The sequence below is a fragment of the Schistocerca cancellata genome, chromosome 5 (assembly GCF_023864275.1).
Source record: "Schistocerca cancellata isolate TAMUIC-IGC-003103 chromosome 5, iqSchCanc2.1, whole genome shotgun sequence".
NCBI classification, from domain to species: domain Eukaryota; kingdom Metazoa; phylum Arthropoda; class Insecta; order Orthoptera; family Acrididae; genus Schistocerca; species Schistocerca cancellata.
The window spans coordinates 502357389-502381815 of NC_064630.1; the positions used below are offsets into that span (position 1 = coordinate 502357389).

General features: G+C 45.6%; 1 protein-coding gene across 2 annotated transcripts in view; it reads left to right on the forward strand.

Annotated features, from left to right (window-relative positions):
- LOC126188200 (uncharacterized) overlaps positions 1–24427 on the forward strand; it is a 318265-nt gene that overhangs the window by 102607 nt on the left and 191231 nt on the right. The window lies entirely within an intron of this gene.

Here is a 24427-nt window from a genome sequence, read left to right on the forward strand (position 1 = left end):
AGCTGTGTGCCACCACAAGAGAAATCTTTCCGGGTTCTCTGGTGACGATGGCCAAGATCCAAATGAGTGGCTGAAGGTATATGAGCGTATTTGCCAGATTTAACAAATGGGATGACACCACATGTTTGGCTAATGTATTTTTCTACTTAGACGGCACTGCCAAGCAATGGTATGAAAACAAGGAGGAGAAGATCACAAAATGGGAAGTATTCCAGGGGGAACTGCGCAAGTATGCCAGCGACACACGATGACAGAACTGCAAGGCTGAAGATAAATTAAAGTGCAGGGCACAGCGTCCAGGAGAAACTGCTGCATTCTACATTCAAGATGTCTTGGAGCTGTTTAAAATAGTGGATCCTAGAATGAAGGAGGAAGATAAGGTTGCACATCTCATGAAAGGTGTTGCTCAGGACATGTATCAAGCCCTACTCCTGAAGGGGGTTTCGACAGCAGACGACTTCATAAAATGGTGCCAGTATACCGAGACAATGCATCAAAAAATAATTCCACACAAGAAGTTTGAGCAGCTTCCAAACGTCGTATCGATGTCTGTGATGGAGGAAGCAACTGATTTCACAAGTGTTCTTCGTCAGATAGTGAGAAAGGAAGTTCAGAAGGCACTTGGATTGCACGGTGAGAAAAAAACCGAGATGCTTCAAGAGGTCATAAGGTAGGAATTGGAACAGACATTGAACCCAATCTTTCGTCCTTCATTTTCCTATAAAACGGTGAAAAAGTTGAGACCCAGACAGAGTTACATTCCTACAATGCCGCACGAGGAACCTGTTTGGGCACCAAGGAATACTGACGTCTGGAGGACCCAGGACAACCAACCAGTATGTTTCCACTGCAGATGTCAGGAGCATGTGGAGCTCTATTGTCGAGAAAGGTGGCAGATATTTGATGACGCCTTTGCCAGAAGACAGCAGCCTGATCTTAGCTGATGCCAACTCCGGGACGACGAAGATGAACAAGATGATGTAGGTGCAGGACGACGTAGGTCACCATCGCCACAAGCTAGCCACTGGAGAGGATGCTCTCCAACACACTGATCAAGGTCTCCATCACCGTTTAGAAGCTCCAGCCAATTACATAGCCACTGCAACCTGGAAAACTAAAGGGTGCGACCTTCCTTGGAGGTGACGCCACTGAAGAGAAAAATCCTCCGCCATCGATTACTACAAAAATGATAGGAAACTACATTGATATCCTGGGATGGGCAACCCGCCCAAGCTCTTGTGGACTCTGGAGCATCATAGTCATTCATTTCGGAGAAGTACCATCGCCAGTTGCAGAAAACTGTATTCATCAACATCTCTGCTGAAGGTGGCTATGGGAAATATGTAAAACCTACAGGAAGATGTACCATTCGTGTGAGTATAAGTGGCCATACACAGCTCTTAGAACTCATCATCCTACAGGAGTGTAGCCTTGACGTCGTTCTCGGATGGGACTTTTTGAAAGCTTCTCAGGCAATTATAGATTGTGGTCACTCGAAGATTGTGCTAGACGAGATGAGATACTGTGGACAGGAAGATGCGCATCTGAGTTTGTGGAGACTCTGTGTGCTGGATGAAGTGATCATTTATGCATGCCATGCATCAACCCATGGATCTTGTAGTGGAATGTAAGAGAAGCATACTACTGAAGAATAACTTGGTCATCCCAGCCTATCATCTCGTTTAAGAATGGATATGGTGCATTGTGGATAGTTAACTGTCGCCAAGAATGGCAGATCCTTGTGCTGAGTCTGTTGGCGAAATCAGTGCTACCACTACGAGACAAGATCTTCTAGCTCGACTATCACCAGATCTCACTAAGGAACAACAGAAGAAGCTACTTGCCATTCTTCATGAGTTCCCTGAATGCTTCAATCCACAGGTGAAGAGCAAATTAGACAAATCGACAGTGAAGTACCGGATTAGCACTAGAGACCATCAACCAATAAGCCAGAGAGCATACCGTGTGTCAGAAACGGAACGTCGAATAATTCGCAACAAGGTAGAGAAAATGATGAAGAATGAGATCATTCAGCCTTTGCAGAGCCCACGATTGTCACCAGCGGTCCTTGTCAGGAAGAAGGATGGCAGTTGATGCTTTTGTGTTGATTACAGGAAGTTTGATGAGATAACGAAAAAGGACATTTACCCTCTTCCACAAATTGACGATACACTAGATTGTCTGAAGGGGGATAAGTTTTTCTCAATCACAGACATGTACTCTGGATACTGGCAGATTGAAGTAGATGAGGCTGATCATGAGAAAACTGTATTCATGACCACTGAGGGCCTGTATGAGTTTAAGGTAATGCCGTTCGGTTTGTGTAATGCACCAGCAGCTTTTGAACAGATGATGGATAATCTTCTAGGTCATCTGAAGTGGACAATGTGTCTTTGTTATTTAGAGGACATTATAGTGTTTTCAGAGACATTTGATGAACATATAAAAAGACTGAGGGCAGTTCTTCAGTGTCTCCAACAAGGCAGACTGAAACTTAATCCAAGAAAGTGTCTCTTTGGAGCAAAAGAAATCAAAATACTTGGACACCTTGTGTCAAACGAAGGTGTGGGGCCAGACACAAAAAGGTGAGACCTATAATGGAATTTCCTATTCCTAAAAGTATTGCTGTTTGAAGTTTCCTTGGATTATGTTCTTATTACCTTCGTTTTATCAAAGACTTTTGTATCAAAGCCAGGCCACTGCAAGAGTTGTTAAAAGCCGATGCTAAATTTATCTGGGGTGGTGCTCAACAAGATTTTTTCGATGTGCTGCAAAAAGCTCTGACAACTGTCCCTGTACTTAGTCTGTATGATGGAGAGCACCTACAGAACTACACACAGATGTCAGTGGGTATGGGCTCGGTGCTGTTCTGGTGCAAATTTCGGATGGAAAAGAGAAGGTTGTAGCCTATGCTTCCAGGACACTTACAGAATCTGAGAGAAACTACTCAACTACAGAAAAAGAATGTCTTGCTGTGACCCCCCTGCGGGTCTGGGGGTTAGAATAGGCCCAAGGTATTCCTGCCTGTCGTACGAGACGACTAAAAGGAGCTTCTTACATTCCGACCTTTATGTGACGGTCCTTGTAGGGTTTGACCTCCATTCTTCAAAATTTTCGCGAAGAGCGAACCAATTGGGGAAGGCCGCCTTACAAGGTGCATTGTGTCCATTGTGCATTGAGATCTTTAGCCCACTTTCTCATCGTCGCATTGCGGTCTTGCCCATTCTCCATCTCTTGGGCGAGGACACCTTTCTGGGTGCGTTTTCCAGCATGCACTATGCAGTGTCGATTTCTGCATTGACGATGACCATGGACTTGTTTGCATCTGATATCCAGCACGTTAGCCAGTCCGTTGTGGTGGGGCTGCCATGTACCCTGTTGGTTGTAGCCCCCAGACCACAAAGAGATCATTCTGTGATGCCTGCGCCATTAACTCCCCATGGGGAGGGCCCCTGGTCGGAGTGGGTGGCATCAGGGCGGATGACATGCGATGAACAGTAGTCCATCATCTCTTGCTGGTGGTGAAGCACCAGCAGTCTCTAAGCAATCATGAGCTCAATTCAGTGAACAGAAGTATGACCCCAAATCGTTCCTCTCCCTGGCCACACCATGGCTAAGGATGGCAGCGGATCTTATTCGCCCCGGTACCTTGTATGTTCGAGAGCTGATGGGGAATCTTTCATGACGATGAAGCCACAGTTTTTTGTTGAGCATTTAGGGGACAAGTTCGGGGAGTTGGAGGGTTTGTCCAAAATGAGATCTGGGTCAGTCTTGATCAAAACAGCTTCCTCTGCCCAGTCTCGGGAGTTACTCACTTGTGACAAGCTGGGGGATGTTTCTGTAAACATCACACCCCATAGAGACCTTCTTTTGCAGTCTGCTGATGAGCTGCACACCAATTTAGAGCGGCAAGGTGTACATTTCGTCCTGCCTGTCCACCAGGGTCCAAAGGATAATCAGGTTGCCACCGGTGCCTTCAGCTTGGCCTTTGAGGGTGATACATTGCCTGAGAAGGTTAAGGTGATGGTCTACCGGTGTGTTGTAAAGCCCTATATCCCTCCCCCGATGCGGAGATTTAAGTGCTGGAAGTTCGGCCATATATCTCCCCGCTGTACTTCCAGTGTCACATACCGAGATTTCAGACACCCATCACATCCCAATACTCCATGTGTCCCACCTCCTATCTATGTCAACTTTGGAGAGCACCATTCGCCTTGCTCGCCTGGCTGCAGGATTCTCCAGAAAGAAAGGAAAATCATGGAGTACAAGACCCTGATCAGACTGTCCTACACTGAGGCTAAGAGAAAATATGAACGCCTGCATCCTGTGTGTATGACATCATCTTACGCCGCTGCTACAACAGTTCTGGCACAATCAGCTCCGCCAACCCAGGTCACCTCTCAGAGCTAGAAGACTACACCTGCCCCCTTGATGGTGGGGGGCATTTCCCTCCCTGAAACTCCTGCACCACCTACTTCGGGAGCAACCCCCCCCCCCTCCCCCTCCCAACCATCGGGGACGTCTGTCCCCACTTCTAAGCTGAAGAAGCATAAATCTTCTTCAGCTTCTTTCGCTAGAAAGGTGTCCCTTGGATCACACCCTTCCCAGGTTTCTTGTAGTGGGAAAGACAACACCCGCTAAATGGCTGAAGAGCCCAAAAGCAGCTGGTCTTAGGGCTTCACACTCATTCTCAGAACCGGAGACTGAGCCAGTGAAGTCCTCCCAGCCACGGAAACCAAAGGAGCAGCGAGAGAAATCCAAAAAGAAATCCCCTAAGACCAAAGAAATTGCGGTGGCACCCACACCATTGCTACCTACAAGCTCTGTGGCTGAGGATGGCGTGGAGATTTTGGCCCCCGCTTACGACCTAGATCTCACCAGACCCTCAGACACAATGGATATAAACGGCTCAGGCACGAAATTGGTGGCAGTAGGTGACCCTGAGGCATAAATTGCCTCATTGAATGTTCCATGCCTTCCCAGTCTCATGATGTCATCCTCTAGTGGAATTGCGGCAGTTTTTTCCACCGCCTGGCTGAGCTGCAGCAAATGTTAAGCTTTACACCTGCTATCTGCATTGCCCTCCAGGAAACCTGGTTTCCTAGCAACGCAGACTCCTGCCCTCTGCGGCTATGAGGGATATTACAGGAACTGTAGCGACTATAATAAAGTGTCAGGTGGAGTTTGCATTTATGTCCTAAACTCGGTCTGTAGTGACGCTGTTCCCCTTCAAACCCCTCTTGAAGCTGTTGCTGTCAGAAGAAGTACAACACAGGAAATAACTGTCTGCAATGTATATCTTTCTTCAGATAGTGCAGTACCCCTGAATGTATTAACTGCACTGATTGATCAACTCCCTAAACCTTTCCTACTTCTTGGAGATTTAGTGCCCATAACCCCTTGTGGGGTGGTACCATGCTTACTGGCCGAGGCAGAGATGTCGAAACTTTACTGTCGCAATTCGACCTCTGCCTCTTAAATACTGGGGCTGCCAAACATTTCAGTGTGGCTCATGGTAGTTACTCTGCCACTGATTTATCCATTAGCAGCCGAGAACTTCTCCCATCTATCCAATGGAGAGCACATGACGACCTGTGTGGTAGTCACTGTCACTGCTCCAGCGTCAGGCTCACGGACGCCTGCCCAGATGGGCTTTGAACAAGGTGGACTGGGGAACTTTCACCTCTGCTGTCACCGCTGAATCTCACCCGCACGATAACATCGATGTGATGGTTGAGCAGGTGACTAGCACAGTTGTTTCTGCTGCAGAAAATGCAATCCCTCTCTCTGTCCCTCTCTCAGTCCCTTGGTGGTCACCGGAAGTCGCTGAAGCAATTAAGGAGCGTCAGCGATCTCTACAGTGGCATAAGCGGTACCGTTCCCTGGAGCACCTCATAGCCTTTAAATGCCTCCATGCCCATGCTCGCTACCTTATCAAACAACGGAAGGAGGAGTGTTGGGAGAGGTACGTCTCCATCATTGGATGCCACACAGCATCTTCCTAAGTCTGGCCAAAGATCAAACACCTTTTCGAGTACCAGGACCCAACAGCTGTCCCCGATGTTACCATAAAGGGCAAGTTATGTACCGACGCAAACGCAATTGCCGAGCACTTTGCTCGAGCCTCTGCATCGGAGAATTACCCCCCAGCCTTTCGCACATTCAAACGGCCGCTGGAACGGAATGTCCTCTCATTCACTACACACTGCAGTGAATCCTATAATGCCCCATTTACAGAGTGGGAGCTCCTCAGTGTCCTTGCACATTACTCCAACACAGCTCCTGGGCCTGATCGCATCCACAGCCAGATGATAACATTGTGTGGTGAATTATTGCCGCACGTGTTTCTTTGTTTGTGAGAAGCCATGAGGAACTTTGGACCAAAGGTACAGAACGCCGTTGACAAATTAACGAAAGATCTTCTGAATGTCATCCTAACGAGTTCGAAATCCGGGAAACTTGTCACACAATTATATTGTTCATTTTTATCTAACGTCATGCTTCCCTACGTGAAGAAAGAAAAATTCTTATTAATAGTAGATTCCTGGGGGTAAAATGAATCCTGGTTTGTGCAACGAAATTTTCACCAATGACAAAGCACTTGGAACATGTACGGTTAAAGTTGTACCTCCGAAATGCATGCCAGTTTGCCAACCATGCAATGTTTCTTTCTACTGGCAAGTTGTTGTTGTGGTCTTCAGTCCTGAGACTGGTTTGATGCAGCTCTCCATGCTACTCAATCCTGTACAAGCTGCTTCATCTCCCAGTACGTACTGCAGCCAACATCCTTCTGAATCTGCTTAGTGTATTCATTTCTTGGTCTCCCTCTACGATTTTTACCCACCACACTGCTCTCCAATACTAAATTGGTGATCCCTTGATGCCTGAGAACATGTCCTACCAACCGATCCCTTCTTCTAGTCCAGTTGTGCCAACCAACTCCTCCTCTCCCCAATATATTCAATACCTCCTCATTAATTATGTGATCTACCCATCTAATCTTCAAAACTACTTATTGTCCATGTTTCACTTCCATACATGGCTACTACACTCCATACAAATCCTTTCAGAAACGACTTCCTGACACTTAAACCAATACTCGATGTTAACAAATTTCTCTTCTTCAGAAATGCTTTCCTTGCCATTGCCAGTATACATTTTATATCCTTTCTACTTTGACCATCATCAGTTATTTTGCTCCCCAAATAGCAAAACTCCTTTACTGCTTTAAATGTGTCATTTCCTAATCTAATTCCCTCAACATCACCCAAGTGAACTTGACTACTTTCCATTATCCTCATCTTGCTTTTGTTGATGTTCATCTTATATCCTCCTTTCAAGACACTGTCCATTTCATTCAACTGCTGTTCCAAGTCCTTTGCTGTGTCTGACAGAATTACAATGTCATCGACAAACCTCAAAGATTTATTTTTTCTCCACGGATTTTAATACCTACACCGAATTTTTCTTTTGTTTCCCTTACTGCTTGCTCAATATACAGATTGAATAACATCGGCAAGAGGCTACAATCCTGTCTCATTCCCTTCCCAACCACAGCTTCCCTTTCATGTCCCTTGACTTTTGTAACTGCCATCTGGTGTCTGTACAAATTGTAAATAGCCTTTTGCTCCCTGTATTTTACCCCTGCCACCTTCAGAATTTGAAAGAGAGTATTCCAATCAACATTGTCAAAAGCTTTCTCTAAGTCTACAGATGCGAGAATCGTACCACACAGGGTCAGCAGCTCAGAGGCAGCTGGAATTATTGCAGTTGTATCCAGTGCCTTGGTAGCTGGCTGTGTCATGTGGGTGATGGCAGGAGGCATTGTGGCACACTCTCCAGTGCTGACAGAGGGTGGATGCCCTGCCTGGGACTTGATCTGCTGCCCCCACTGGGCAGGAGTCAGGCTCACTGATGGAACGGGCCTTGCACATTGCACCATATCCGTAAGACGGGCTTAGTGGAGGAGGCAGGTATGATGCTGGAGGCCTGAACTCATAACTGCTGCTGGTTAAAACGTAACCAGCTTTCTTGGCTACAGTCCATCTACTTAGACTCTTGGTTATTGATGATCTTCAGTTTGATGTGTAACTCTGCCTCACTACATTTTCTCCATTGTGGTATTATTTTGGTCTTTTAACATATATCAGGTGGTGTGTGCCCAGTTAATCACTTAAATGATGAAACTGGAACAGTCCAGTTACCTTAGAACTTTTTTATTGCACCACAACCTGACAGATTGACAAAACTTTGGTGTCTAAAAGCTGAACAATACTAAATCATTCGGCTACTATCATTTTCACTTATATAGTTTTTAGTAATACCAAACTTTTCGTGTACATTTTTTCAATCAGACATTTTAGAGTTTACAATTAAGTTTTCATTGCTTTTACAAAATTGGTTACAAAATTTGGTTTTACGGAACATTGCAATTTATCTGTGACAGTTAGCATGCTGAAATACACTGTCTAGTCACACTAATGTGACCACTTGTCAGAATCCTTTTTTAGTGCACACAGACGGCTGATGTGCAAAAAGTGTCAGTGAGATTCTGGGAGGTGCCGAAAGGGATGTAAAGCCATGCTGACTCGAGTGCCGTGGACAGCTGCATTAGGTTTCTCGGTTGAGGATCCATGGTGCAAACTGTCTGATCGAGGTTGTCCCAAAGATCGTTGATTGGGTTTTAATCTGGGGAGTTTGGTGTCTAGGGGAGTATGGTAAATTCGTCCTGGTGCTCTTTGAACCACATATGTACACCCCAAGTTATGTGGCACGTTGTGTTGACCTGCTGGTAAATGCTGTTGTGCCAAGGAAAAACAAACTGCATGTAGGAGTGGACATGGTCGCCAAGGAGAGATGCATACTTATATTGATCCATTGTGCATTTAAGAATGATGATGAGCTCATCCAGTGAATTCCATGAAAACATTCTGCAGATTATAATGCTCCTTCCTCTGCCCTGTATCCTTCTGATGATTATTGCAGGGTATTTGCTTTCCGTTTCATGGAGCATAGAATGTGATTTATCGGAAAGGGCCACCTTCTGCGATTCAGTGGACATCCAGTTGCAATTTTGGTGTGCAAACTACAGCCTTCGTAGCTGATGAACATCAGTCAGCATGGGTTCGTTAACCAGGTGCCTGCTGCGAAGGCCGATGTGCAGCTATGTTTGCTGAACGGTCATTAAGGAGACACTATTGGTAGCCTTCATTCATCTGCCCAGTCAGTTGATGAACTGTCTGTTGCACATCTATTCGCCCGTACAAATCTCTATGGCTGTTGTTCCCCCTTGTCAACTGTTGCTTGTGGTGCACCACATTTGCCTTGGGACCAGTCTTGGGTAGCACCATTTTGTAATGCATGGTACACTTTAAACATGGTGGCATGTGAACAGCTTACTAACTCAGCCACTTCGTAAATGCTTCAACCTTGGCCTGAAAGAATTGATCCGTTTCTGCATTATGACAACAGCTGTACTGACATGCTTTATATACCTTACACTGTTGGTGCTGCCACTAGCCTTCTGAGAGTGTTAGTGCCCATTGATATTGAACATAGGCAGTGGCCATATAATGTGACCGAATCACATGTATCTATTCTCATGACAAAATTGCATAAAATACATACTCACAATAATTTCCTAATCATTTTCTTTGCTAAGTTTATTAGTAAAGATTTATTTTTAATGTTAACATGAATCGTGCTTCTTAATGATTTGAAAGAGCTCCTTGTCTAGACTGTGAAGGCCCAAGGGATGTTTAATGACTGTCATGTCATCGTGTTCCTTGCAGCATCATGTGGATGTGGTATGGAGGTGCATATGGTCAGAACAGTGCTCTCCTTGCCATTTTGTAGACTTTCCAGACTGACTGTGGAGCCACTACTAATTAGTCAAGTAGCTCCTGTGTTGGTATCATGTGGCTAAGTGTACCACGCACTAAACCTTCCAACAAGAAAAAATCTTTGGTTATACCAGGGAAACAAACCCAAATACTCTTAATGGCAGCTATCTATGCTGACCATGCAGCCATGGTGGCTGGCTCTTAATGGTTTGCTGAATGATAGTTACTATCAGTTTTCTGTGCACGAATTTTGTGAATAGTAGTTTGGAATTTTGTTTACATTGATTTTCACATATTTTCAGTAAGTGAGAGATACCTTTATAAATCAATTATTTTTTGTCCTAATTAGTCTAAAAAGTCATCAAGTGGCTTAGATCCATCATTATAGTAAACCAATAATGTTACAATGTATGCTCATTTATCTTCATAACTTTGTGTAAACTTCTTGATGTAGTATCGGGTTTGTCAAAATGATTGGAACCACAGATTTTGTTTACTGTCCTATTCAGCTACTTTACCCCCACCCCCTTGCTACTCCTCCCCCCACCCACAAAGTATTGCACATAATAATTATGGACAAGATTTCGTCGCAGCATGTATGTACCAGTACAGGGGTAGGTCATACAATTATTTTGGTGTCTGTATCTATTTGTGTAGCAAAGTGCTAATAAATGTTAACAATTACTTTGTGTTAAATAGACATATTAAATAAAGGACATTTTTCACACATACATACATATGGTAACATAGATTACAGAAGCCTGCTTGCTTTTACAAATTCCTTTTCACATGCCCTTTCTCCTCCCCATGGATTCTATTCTATTCAAATGCTTTGCCTTTTTCTGAAATAACAGTCTCCATTATCATTAGTTCAGTGAGAACAACTACTACAGAAAGTTTATAATGTTTCAGCCAACTGTTGCATGATTAAGCCTTACAATTTTAAATGTCAAACAATTAAAATTAAAATGACTCAGGTGATTATATTATCAACTAATACAAGTATATACACTGAAGAGCCAAAGAAACGGTTACACCTGCCGAATATCATGTAGGGCCCTTTCGAGCACGCAGAAGTGCTGCAACACAATGTGGCGTGGACTTGACTAATGTCTGAAGTAGTGCTGGAGGGAATTGAGACCATGAATCCTGCAGGGCTGTCCATTAATGCGTAAGAGTACGAGGGGTCGAGATCTCTTCTGAACAGCACGTTGTAAAGCATCCCATATATGCTCAATAATATTCATGTCTGGGGAATTTGGTGGCCAGCAGAAGTGTTTAAACACAGAAGAGTTTTCCTGAAGCCACTCTGTTGGAGTTCTGGAACTGTGGGATGTTGCATTGTCCTGCTGGAATTACCCAAGTAGGTCGAAATGCAGAATGGACATGAATGGATGCAGGTGATCAGACAGTGACAGTGTCACTTGTCAGAGTCATATCTAGACGTATCAGGGGACCCACATCACTCCAACTGCACAAACCCCTCACCATTACAGAGTCTCCATCAGTTTGAGCTGTCTGCTGCTGATATGCAGGGTCCATGGATTCATGAGGTTGTCTCCATACCCGTACATGTCCATCCTCTCAAAACAATTTGAAACAAGACTTGTCTGACCAGGCAACAAGTTTCCAATCATCAACAGTCCAATGTCGCTGTTGACGGGCCCAGATGATGCATAAAGCTTTGTGTCGTGCAGTCATCAAGGGTACAGGGATGGGCCTTCAGCTCCGAAAGCCCATATTGATGATGTTTCATTGAATGGTTTGCACACTGACACTTGTTGATGACCCAACATTGAAATCTGCAGCAGTTTGTGGAAGAATTGAACTTATGTCACGTTGAAAGATTCCCTTCAGTCATCATTGGTCCCGTTCTTGCAGGATCTTTTTCTGGCCACAGCGATGTCAAAGATAGGATGTTTTACCGGATTGCTGACATTCATGGTATACTCATGAAATGGTCGTATGAGAAATCCCCACTTCATCGCTACCTCAGAGATGCTGTTTCCCATTGCTCGTGTGCCGACTACACCACCACATTCAAGCGCACTTAAATCTCTCTAAACGGCCATTTTAGCATCAGTAACTGATCTAACAACTGTGCCAGACACTTGTTGTCGTAAATAAGTGTTGCCGATCACAGCAACTATTCTGCCTGGTTACATATCTCTGTATTTGAATAGGTATGCCTATACCAGTTTCTTTTGTGCTTCAGTGTAGTAAAACTTAGATGTACTCACAGATTCGTAATGCGAGGGTGATCCACAAAGTAAGATCCGTTTCTATTTCTATCCGTGGCAGCGCTACGATCGCAGTTCCGAGCATGCGTGGCAGCTACTCTGACTCAAGGAGAAGACGTGTACATCATTTTTAGATCACTGCTGCTGGCGTGTGCTTTGTAGTGCTTCTTTATCATGTCAGCCATAATTGAAAATGCCGCTGTAGTGAAATCAGATCCGTGATTTGTTTTCTAAATGCAAAGAAAGTTAAACCAAAGGAAATTCATTGGCAAATCTGCGAGGCTTACGGACAAAATGAGTGAGTGATTCAATGGTTAGAAGATGGGTCAGACTGTTCAATCAAGGACGTGATCAAGTGCACGCTGAAGAACGAAGTGGATGCCCATCTGTGGTTACTGATGAACTGGTTCACACAATTGAAGAGAAGGTTAAGCACAATAGTTAAGTTTACACTTGGTGCCTTTGCTATAGGAGTTACGCAAATCTCACCATCACTAATTCGTGAAATTGTTACTGGAAAACTGAAATTTCGAAAACTTTGCTCACGTTGGGTACCCATAATTCTTACTGAATAACACAAAAAACAACGGATGGGCAGTGCACTTCAGTTTTTGACACGCTACAATGAAGAAGGCGATGGTTTTCTTTCTCGTATAGTCAAGGATGAAACTTGGATATCGTATGACACCCCTTACACAAAACGGCAATCAGTGGAATGGAGGCGCACTTCATCCCCAACGAAGGCTAAGCCTAAGCAAATCTTGACACCTCGAAAATTCATATGCACTGTTTTTTGGGACAGAAAAGGCATTTTGCTGATTGATTTCTTATCATGAGGCCCCCAGGGGCTCAGCATTCATTTGCTGAGTACGGACTTGACAACCCCATGGTCCTGAGCTGGGGACTGGTCACCGCCGCCAGTCTCCTGTCACCGTAACCCCCGGACATGCTTCAGCGACCACCGTATGGCGCGGCGGTGGAATGTTGTGTGCTGCGGGGTATGGTAATCTTGGCTTGACCGCCTGGATTGCGAGGAAGGCCAACCTCTATAAAAACCCCTCAATCTTACGGTGTGCTCCGCGCCTATAAGATGCATGGCAGTTGGCGTGGAACAGTCGCAAGCGGGCAACCTCTGGGGCACCTGCCGCACCCCAGTTGTATAAGGCTTACTCAGGCACGCGGGGCTCTGTCTGAGTGGACCTTTAGTTCCCTAGCTGCTCATGGGACCGCAATGGACCCTTCAACCTCTACATTTCCCCCTACCAGTGGATTGGGTGGGCCACTGGTAGGAAAACACACCCCATCGAAAAAGCGACTTCGTGCTACGAGTCCTCCAGCGCCTGTGTTGCTAGAGATTTATCAGACTGTCATAACAGAACACATGCTGATAATCAGAATGTGTTTTTGATTGTTAAACGGAAGGAGGGTAGCTTTGAGAGGGTTTCTCCCTTTTACATCCACAATGGTCTTGAGGGAATTGCAGGAACACTGAAATCTGTGAAGCGACTGCGCAATGGGACTCTGTTAGTTGAGACTTCTAGTTCCCATCAAGTCGCTTCTCTTCGGAAAGCAACCTGTCTCGGAGAGTACGCTATTGAGACTGAGCTCCACTCCACTTTGAACTATAGTAAGGGTGTTGTGACATGTAGGGACTTGGTGGATATCCCCACACACGAGTTAAAATCTGAGTGGGCTGACGAAGGTATTGTTGACGTGCAGCATATTATGAAACGAGTCAATGGGGACCTAGTCAAATCCGACTCGTTTATTCTCACGTTCAGTTGCCAGAGACTCCCAGAGCATGTTAAAGCGGGGTTCTTACATTTGCCAGTACGGCCATATTTCCCCAACCCAATGCGCTGTTTTAAATGTCAGCGCTTTGGGCATACTACGTTGGGGTGCAATGGGATAGCCACTTGTGGTAAATGTGGTCAGCGTGCCTGTGAAGGAGCCGATTGTTCATCACCTGTGAAGTGCGTGAGTTGCTCTGGGAGTCACCCTGTCTGGAACTGGGTCTGCCCCATCTATCTCGAAGAACGGAAGATACAGGAGATTAAAACATCTAAGCGTATCCCCTATGGTGAGGCCAAGAAGCTCTTTAAGGCCATGCAGCCTCCTGAGTTTACAACATCTTTCGCTCCCGCTCTGAAAAAACTGGTACAGTTGGCCACTGTTGCTACGCAAACGGAGGTTGCTAGTGTTAGCATTAATACCTGCGTTTGCCAGTGCACTTGTGCTGCTGCGGTTGTTTTGAAACCTGCAGCTCCTCCTGCAGCGCCAGACAAGGCCGTGGTTGCTGACATTGGGGTACTTCCTGCCTCTCCACATATGGCGCCTTCTGCCCAGGCGAGTAAAGCTCCAACTGTTGACAAGGCTCTGCATTCTAAGCCCCCCAAGACAAAGACGCCGAAGGTGAAGGTTTTGCCACCTGAGGAGACTAGTCAGGGTCGGTCTGATGACGAGGCCATCATACTGTCTGACATCTCCCTTGGGTCGTCATCGGAGCTGATGGACGTTGATGTCGACCGTGGGCGATCTTCTCACCCCAGGAATAAATCTCCGGCCAGTGTGGGCTCCCTCCAAAGCACAGAGACATGGTGAAAGTTCAGCCACCCTGATCACTGTCTCCCATATTACAGTGGAACCTGAATGGGTTCAGGACGCGTGTGGCCGAATTACAACTCCTTGTACGAGAGTGCCCCTTGTGCTTATGTCTCCAAGAGATACATTTTTGGGCCACTGATGCTCCTTCTTTACGGGGTTATACCGTACATCGAAAAGATGATCTGACGGGGGAAGGGCAAAGGGTGGTGTTGCGGTTTTTGTCCGTGACATGCACCCTCATCTGAGCTCCCTCTCGTTACAGACTTTCAAGCAGTTGCAGTTGACCTTCTTGTGGGTCGGTGGCTCACAGTCTGTTCAGTTTACTTACCGCCTCAGGATGCAATAGACTCTGAGGCTCTCACAGACCTTATTAGCCAACTCCCCTGCCCATTTCTTATTCTGGGGACTTCAATGCTCATAATGTCTTATGGGGCTCTCCGACTACTTGCCCCAGGGGTCGCGTTCTGGAAAGCCTCATGATGTCTGAAGAACTGTGCATCCTCAACTCTGGTGCTCCCACTCATTTCTGTACTGCTTCCGGGTCGTCATCAGCTATTGACCTTTCCTTTTGCTCTCCAACACTCGCGGATTCTGCTCTGTGGGAGGTTGCTGCTGACCTTCATTCTAGTGACCACTTCCCCCTTTGGATTCGCTTCCTGGATGAGGCTGTGGCATTACCAGTGCCGCCCTGGTGGCACCTCTGCAGAGCTGACTGGACACTTTTCAGCCAACTGGCTGTTTTGGAACACCGTGCCAGCGTCCACAAATGGGTCGACCATGCTACAGCCATGATCTCCCATGCTGCTGAATTGTCAATCCCACGGTCGTCCGGTCATCCCAAGAGGCGTCCTGTCCCTTGGTGGACCACTGAGTGCCGCTCAGCCATCTGAGCCCGCCATGCAGCTCTGCGCTGCTTCAAGTGCCATCCCTAAGCTGACAATCTTGCGGCCTTTCGGGTGGCAAGGGCCGAGGTGTGGCAAGTGATTAAAGAGAGCAAACGATGGTCATGGCAATCGTTCTTGAACTCCATCTCCCACTCCACTAGTTCTACAAAAGTATGGGAAGCCATCAGGAGGATTTCCGGGAAACTCAGCCAAATATCTGTCACGGCATTGCTGCATCAGGGATGTCTCCTCACAGCGCCGAGAGACATTGCCCAGACACTGGCCATGCATTTTGCGGAATCTATCGCCACTATTAACTGTGATCCAGATTTCTGCCGCTACCGCACTGCCATCGAGAGGGGTCACTTGGACTTCTGGTCTCCAAATTCTGAACCCTACAACTGCCCCTTCACAATGTGGGAACTGGATTCGGCACTGTCTGTGGCTCATGATACTGCACCTGGTCATGATCAAATCTGGTACAGCATGCTGCAGCACTTGTTGCTGCCATCCAAGGAAGTTCTCCTGAATTGTTTTAATATGATATGGTTATCTGGCATGTTCCCTGACTCGTGGAGGGAGGTGATTTTGATTCCCCTCCTCAAACCGGGGAAGGACCGAACGCATCCCAGTAGTTATCGAAGTATTGCTTTGACGAGCTGTGTCGGGAAGACGTTAGAACGCATGGTCAACCATCGCCTGGTTTGACTGCTCGAGACCAGGCAGCTCCTTAGCCCCTCTCAGATGTCCTCCGGAGATGTCGTTCAACTATAGACAACTTGACCCTGCTTGAGGCGGCCATCCAGCAGGCCTTCCTATGTAACCAGCATTGTCTAGGTGTATTCTTTGACATCAATAAGGCGTATGACACTACTTGGTGCCACATTATCCTCAATCAACTCCATCAGTGGAGCTTTCGTGGCCGTCTCCCCATCTTCGTTCGGTCCTTTCTTTCCCACCGCCTCTTTCAATATTGGATTGGTAATGTGCTATCTGATTTGTACGTGCAGGAGAATGGTGTTCCTCAGGGAAGCGTTTTAAGTGTCACCCTCTTTGCCGTCGCCATTAACAGTATCACATCCACTATCCGAAGTCCTGCCCAATGCTCCTTGTTTGTGGACGATTTTGCTGTTTTCTGTTCATCCTCCAGTCTTGTCACTGCTAGTCGGCAGTTGCAGCTTATGATAAAGCTATTGGAGGCATGGACTGCGAAGACGGGTTTTACCTTTTCTGTAGACAAATGTGTGTGTGTTCATTTTAATCGTTCTCGACGTCTTTTTACCTCCCCTGAATTGCGTCTGAGGGACACCATTCTTCCTTTTAGAGACACTGTGAGGTTCCTGGGCCTCACTTTTGATTCCAAGTTGTCGTGGTTGCCTCACCTTAAAGACCTCAAAGTGCGGGCCCTGAAGGCACTGAATATTTTGAAGTGTCTGAGCCATCAGTCCTGGGGAGCAGATCGGGCGCATCTGCTGCAGTTTTATAGGGCTTTCGTCCGATCGCGTCTTGACTATGGTTGCATCGTGTATGGGTCAGCAAGGCCTTCGTCTCTGAAGATTCTTGACACAGTACACCATGAGGGTATCAGGCTGGCCACTGGTGCCTTCCGTACCTGTCCCATCCCCTGCCTGTGTGCTGAGGCAGGGGACCCGCCGCTTGCCATCCGGCAGAAACCCCTCATGGTGCGATGGGTGTGTCAATTCCTTGCCTGTCCTACCTCCCCTGCGTACCCTACCATTGCCCGACCACCTATGGAACGTCTCTTTTTTCCAGTCGTCCCAGGGCAACGAGACCATTTGGGATTTGTGCCAAGCATTTGCTTGAGTCCCTTGGTGTGGAGCGTGTGGCCCCCCAATGCCAAGGTTTTACCCGCCTGCCTCCCTGGTTGCTCCAGAGGCCCAGAGTCCTTTTAGACTTGTTGGAGTACCGGAGGAGCTGCACTCCTGCGTTTGTTTTTACCTCCTTATTTTCCGATATTTTACACCAGCGTCCCGACCATGTACCAGTATTTACGGATGGCTCTAAACGGGGGGACTCTGTTGGTTGTGCTGTTGTTTTCCCTGATCGAGTCGTCAAGTTACGGCTTCCTGCAGCGTTTACCATTTTTGATGCCGAATTGATTGCGATCTTGCGGGCATTGGAGCAAATGAGATGTGTTCCTAGTCTTAAGTTTCTCATCTGTTCTGACTCCCTGAGTGCCCTTCAGACCATGCAACACTTGTACCCAGCGGATACGGTCGTCCAGAACATCCACGATGCCCTACTCCACCTGCAATGGCAGGGGAAGGAGGTTTCTTTCTGCTGGGTGCCAGGGCACGTGGGTATTAGGGGAAATGAACTGGTGGATGTGGCTGCCAAAGATGCATGTTCCCTCCCTCACGTTGTTGAATGTGCCGTCCCCCTCCATGTTGTTACCTCCCTCCTGCGTTTTCGTGTTATGCGTCAGTGAGAAGAGGAGTGGCTGTCAGTCGGTGAAAATAAGCTGCGTCTGGTCAAGGCCACCACGCGGTCATGGCGTACGTCCTACCAGTCATGCAGGCGGGATGAGGTTCTCTTCACTCGCCTCCGTATCGGGCACAGTCCCTTAACGCATGGTTTTTTACTCCGGCGGGAGGACCCCCCAATCTGCAGTGCTTGTGGCGTGTGGCGTCCAGAATACTGTCCGTCACATTTTACTAGACTGTCTTTTATTCTCTGACCAGAGGGCGGTGGTTTCTTTGCGACCGGATTTGCCCTCTATTTTGCAAGATGACGCGACGACTGCGGTTAAGGTCTTACGGTTTTGTGTCCTGTCCAATTTGTTGCATCGGATTTTAGGGAAAGGGTTTTAATGTGCTGCTGGGTAACTGGCTCACCCAGGTTTTCGGTAAGAGGTGCACCAGTCACGATTAGCTCCTTGTTTCCCTTCGGTTTCTGTTCTCTTTTCCTTGTGTTTCCTTTCCTTTTTTAGTGTGTTTCTTCTCCTCTTGTTTTGCCTCTGTATGTGAGGATTTGGAACTGCGTCAGGTCTGTGTCTTTTAGCCATTCTCCTTGTTCGCTGTCCGTCTTAGTCCCTTCACTGCATGTGTTCCTGTTTTTATGTGTTTGGGTGCTGATGACCACGCTGTTTAGCGCCCGTCAACCTCAAACACACACACACACACTCTTACCATGAGGCCAAACAATCAATGCACCTGGTTACTGCGAGACCATTAAGAAATTGCGCCTTGTGGTGGCATTTTCAATTACGGCTGACACTATAAAGAAGCACTACATAGCACATGTCAGCAGCAGTGATCTGAAAATGGTGTACATGTCTTCTTGTTGAATCAGAGTAACTGCGCGCATGCTCACAACTGCGGTCGTAGTGCTGCCGCAGATAGTAATAGAAAAGGAACTTACATCACGGACGACCCTCGTAACTAGTATGTTGTGTTCTAGCACTGGGCATGCATGTAGTGTATGTGGACCCAAAGTATACAAGATAAAGTGTTGCCTAAATGTAACCATAATTAAAATCAATTCTGAAATTTTGTCGACTCGTGTAGTAGCATTCATGGTATAGTTGTGTAAGCAAGTTCACATCAAAATTATGTTGGTTGAGAGATTCGCGATAAATGCAAGCTAAATAAGGGGCCAATGCTGTAGAGTTCTCTTTGCAAAACCAAACTGGGATTCCATGTGGACCTGGTGATCTATTGGTTTTCAACTCTTTCAGGTGTTTATCTATACCAGGGATGTTTATTACTATGTTATCCTCACAAGATTGTGTGCAGTTTTCAAATGATGGTATGTTTGTGCAGTTTTCATCTGTGAACAGTTTCTTAAACACAGAATTTAAAACTTCAGCTATTGTTTTGCTATCTTTAGCTGACACACTAGACAGGTCAACTAGTGACTGGATAGAAGGCCTGAGAACTGCTTAGCGAGTTTACATGGGACTGGAATTTTCTTAGATTCTTGGCCAGACATTTTGCTAAGGTATGACGGTGGTAGTTGTTTCAGAAGTGTAACATCCTTAACAATCTCTGATAGTTTAACAGGTGAAGACCTAGTCTTTTTCAAGGTACAAATGCAACAAAATATCATTTTACATGACAATTTAAACTCTCAGTTCACGAAGTTGCAGTGACATGGCAACCAAAAGACAGAATATGCAGAAAATACACAGCTTTCACAACCACACAACCAATAATGAGACGTTATGGTTAGTGAAAGATTAACCATCATAATATGAGCAAGTAGTTGTAACTTCATCCCTCTAATGTGTAACAATGAAGAGAGCAGAATTCCAAGCAGAACTTTGACAGAAACCTCAGTCCCTGTTCATAAAGTCAGTCGCTAGTTTAAACTCAGCAGCTTCCTTAAGAAAATGATTCCACGAAGAGGAAGTGCATGTCAGAATCTCTGAGTTGTTGTACTCCATATGCTGACCAGCACCAAGGGAACGTAATGTAATCACAAAACCAGACTTTATGTTAAACAGAGGTTTAGAAAACACTCTTCCCATTGTTTCTTCAGAATGTGACCAATCCTGTGCAAGGCAAAAATGCTGTAGTCTTAGGCATTGACTCATTATTCTCATATTTACAATTTGTCGATAGCGCAATGTGCGTTTGATAGCCTCCCACTATACCCATTCTGACAAAACGTAACATCAAGGTGGGCTAACTAAACTGACTAACTTGGATGGATTTGGGTGAATTGAATTGACATTTTCTAAACAGCTGTTCATACTGCCATGAATCCAAATAAAGCTAATAAATCACCAAACATAATCAATATTTGAAATTATAACATATTGGATGGATGATAAACCTACACACCAAGCAGTGGCAGGGGAAAAGGCACATAAAAGTTATGGAAGTGCGCAAGCTTTCCTAGTCACTAGTTCCTTCTTCTTTCATCCCTCTCCCCCTTTCCTTTCAACTCTTCTGCCAGAGACCGAGCGAGGTAGCGCAGTGGCTAGCACACTGGACTCGCATTTGAGAGGACGACAGTTCAATCCCGCATCCGGCCATCCTGATTTAGGTTTTCCATGATTTCCCTAAATCGCTCCAGGCAAATGCCGGGATGGTTCCTTTGAAAGGGAACGGCCGACTCCTTTAGACCGATGACCTAGCTGTTTGGTCTCTTCCCCAAACAACCAACAATCTTCTGCCAGAAGAATGGCTTCAAAAGCTTGCACATTTGTTTTTATATGTTTTTTCTCTTGCCACTACTCGGTGAGTAATTTTTTATGCATCTAAATAACAAAGCTGTAATTTATATATCTTAGAAAGCAGACAGGTTTCAACACTGCTGACTTAACTGGATATTTCTCAAAATCTTCCATAGAAAGGTTGCCAACAGTAGATGGGAAAGGGCTCTCACCTATGCTCATAAAAAGTAAATGGAAGTTAACAAATACCGAAATATATTAGTTAATTCTATAGCAAACCTAACCTCAGCTAACCATAACAAATCTAGCAGTTAAATGCAAGTGAAGAGAGATACCACATCAAAATTTACTTAAATATCAGAGCACTAACCCAGTACCCCTAAACAATGTATGAAATCCTCTCAGATTCCTTATGTGATGTACACACTTACCTGTTAGTGGACCCAACAGTACAGCAAGGTGCATTTACAAGCAAATAGTTGCCACCATCCTGCACAAACAATGGGCATTCTGAAGACATTAATTCACCGATCTCATCCTGTCTTGGATGCCGATAACCTGCAAGCGAAATTGGATAACCGCGAAACCATGTTTATAGAAAGTAGGTACGAGGGTGAGTCAAATGAAAACCTTAAATTTGTAACAACAAATCAAAATTTCGTGCCATTATCCTGTGAGTTGGTAAGCGTGCTACAAATAGCATGCAGAATGGCCTGTAGGTGGCAGCATAGTGCAGATGCACACATACCGTCGCAGTATCAGTATAAAGATGGCCGCCTCACTTGCGACTTGCACCAGGGAAGAACAGTGTTCTGTTATTCGGTTTTTGCGTAGTGAAGGTTTGAAACCTATTGAAATTCATCGACGAATGTAGGTTCAGTATGGTGATGCATGTTAGTCACAGCAGCAAGTCCACGAATGGAGTAGAAAGGTCGCAAATGGTGTGACTTCAGTGGAAGATGCTCCTCGTCCAGGTCAGGCACAATGATTTGTGACTCCACAGAACATTGCAGCAGTTGAAGCCATAGTGAAGGAAAACCGCCGAGTGACACTGAATGACAGTGCAGATTGTTTACAGATTAGTCGTGGGTCAGCACACCACATTGTGCATGATGTGCTCCAGTTTCGCAAAGTGTCCGCAAGATGGGTGCCACGGCAGCTGACTCCTGAAATGAGACAACGACGTGTTGATGCTTGTGAAGAACTTCTTCGGCACTTTGAACGAGAAGGTGATGGCTTCCTTGCAAGAATCGTTACTGGGGACGAAACCTGGGTTCACTTCCACCACCTAGAGATGAAGAAAGCGAGCAAGGAATGGCGCCATTCCTCATCACCAAAACCAAAGAAGTTTCGAACAGAACCATCAGCAGGGAAGGTTATGCTGACTCTCTTTTGGGACGAAAAAGGCGTCATTTTGGAATATTACATGCCTAGAGGAACCACTGTCACCAGTGCATCATACACAGATCTCCTAAAAAATCATCTGCGGCCTGCAATCAAATCAAAGCGATGTGGATTGCTGTCAGCAGATGTCCTTTTGCAACATGACAATGCAAGTCCCTACACTGCCCGTACAACAGTTGCAACAATCACAGGCTGGCATTTTGAGTGTCTTCCTCATCGACCATACTCACCAGACCTTGCCCCAAGTGATTTCTGTATGTTTGGACCACTCAGAGACGCAATGGGAGGAAAGAAGTTCTGTTCTGATGAAGAGGTACGCTACGTGGTGCACGAGTGGTTGCGTGGACTACCAAAAGAATTTGTTTTCTAAAGAAATTTATGCACTTTGTAAGTGCTGGAGGACTTGCATTGAGGGTGGGAGAGATTATGTTGAAAAATGATACAGCTTTGTACCACTTCTGCACAATAAATAATATTTAAAAAAATATTTAAGGTTTTTATTTGACTCACCCTCGTATATTTCACAGTAGATAGATATATAAATGCCATAATGAGGATGAGGTCTTTAAGATGACAGACCACTTGCCGTGTATTGGAAATTTTTCTCTGGAAATAATCAGAATACTTTGAAAAAGTGATTTTAAAATGATCTCCCATCCTCTTTGAAAAATCTCAGCACTTCTAAGGTTGATCAGAGATGAATTGGAACTGCACAAAGTGAGTGTTAATAAAAGAAATTATAAACAGGTCAGATGAGTGCACCGTTCAGAAGCGCTTGTAGAACACCACTGGCATACTTGCCTCCTCCCACTTAGCAAATCTGCTATTGAAGAACGCTGTATTTCTAGTGGTCATTTGGTGAAATATGATGCAACAAAAATGTGGCCCAAACTTCATACTTCTGGAATTCCGTTATCAATGGGTCAGTAGAAATTCAACTGTCTGAAGGACTTGTCGGTTGGGACAGCAGTTTTCAGGTGGATTCTCTATGAAATTCTCGTAAAACTTTTTGCTCTGTGTAGCCAGCACTGTTCTGTGATTTTACCACATAAAGACAATCCATCTGACATTGGTGAGATGAGTTTTCACAGCAAAGTGCACTCTCAGCAGTGCACAGACTTTCCGCAGAAGTGCATGTGTTTGAGCTGCAGAAGTGCAGCTATAACTGCCCACACCATTCTTACACTTGTGTAGTTTTAAATTGGGGAAATCAGTGTACTGTCACCAGTATGTGTCTGAAGACTGCACCAAAATATCATGGCAGTAAGTTACTGACCTCTGACTATTTTGTAGAGAATACCAAGGCAGGAGGAAATAGTACTGTGTGCTGTTGGGTGTGTCCATTGTTTGGGGATATTAATTTGATCAACTACACCTTGATGATCTTGAAGTAGTTCCTTACCTCCAACTTGGCCTCACCTCCCTTTCCTAGGTCCTTTCCCAGGAATACAGACCTCTCAAGTTATGTAAGAATGGCCGTCCACAATCTTCAGATCAACCTTGATTCTGCCATAGTGACTCCATCCCATATTGCCAGCATAACCTCCAATCCCTACTCAAATCTCTAGGCCTATGGCAGAATCTCTCCCCTAAATTTATCTTCATTCTCATTTCAACTTCTGCATGCCTCACAAAATTCATAAATCTATCAGGCCTGCAACCCCATTGTAGCTGGTGACTGAGCTCCCACCAAAAATATCTATGCTCTTGGTGATCAACACATCCAACCTGTTGCCCACAGCTTAGACTCCCATATCAAATACACAGACCATTTCCTTCACCAACTCTCAGCCACCCCCATGTCATTACTACCTTTATCTGTACTCAATGGGTGACATTAGCTCCCTGTACACATACATTCTCCAACACATACATTCTCCAAGCCCTTGGCATTGCTACTATCAGACACTACCTCTCCCAATGTCTGACTCCAAATCCACCACTTTATTTCTTAAACACCTGCTAACTACATTCTCACATTTAAGTACCTCTCCAAACCAATCTGTGGTACACCATGAGCACTCACATAGCACTCTCTTCTCCAAACCTCTGGGGCACCTGGCACCCCCCAGTTGTATAAGGCTTCCTCAGGCATGCAGGGCTCTGCCTGTATCAATGGTTGTTTCCCTAATGTCTTGTGGAATCCCTATGAAACATTCTCATCATACTACTACTACTACTACTACTACTACTACTACTACTACTGACGGGACGTAATCAAGCGAGCAGGGGGAACCTTTGAGAAAGTATCCCCTTTCTATATTCGCAAGGCATTGGAAGGTATTGCTGGGTCTCTAAAAAGTGTTGAATGGC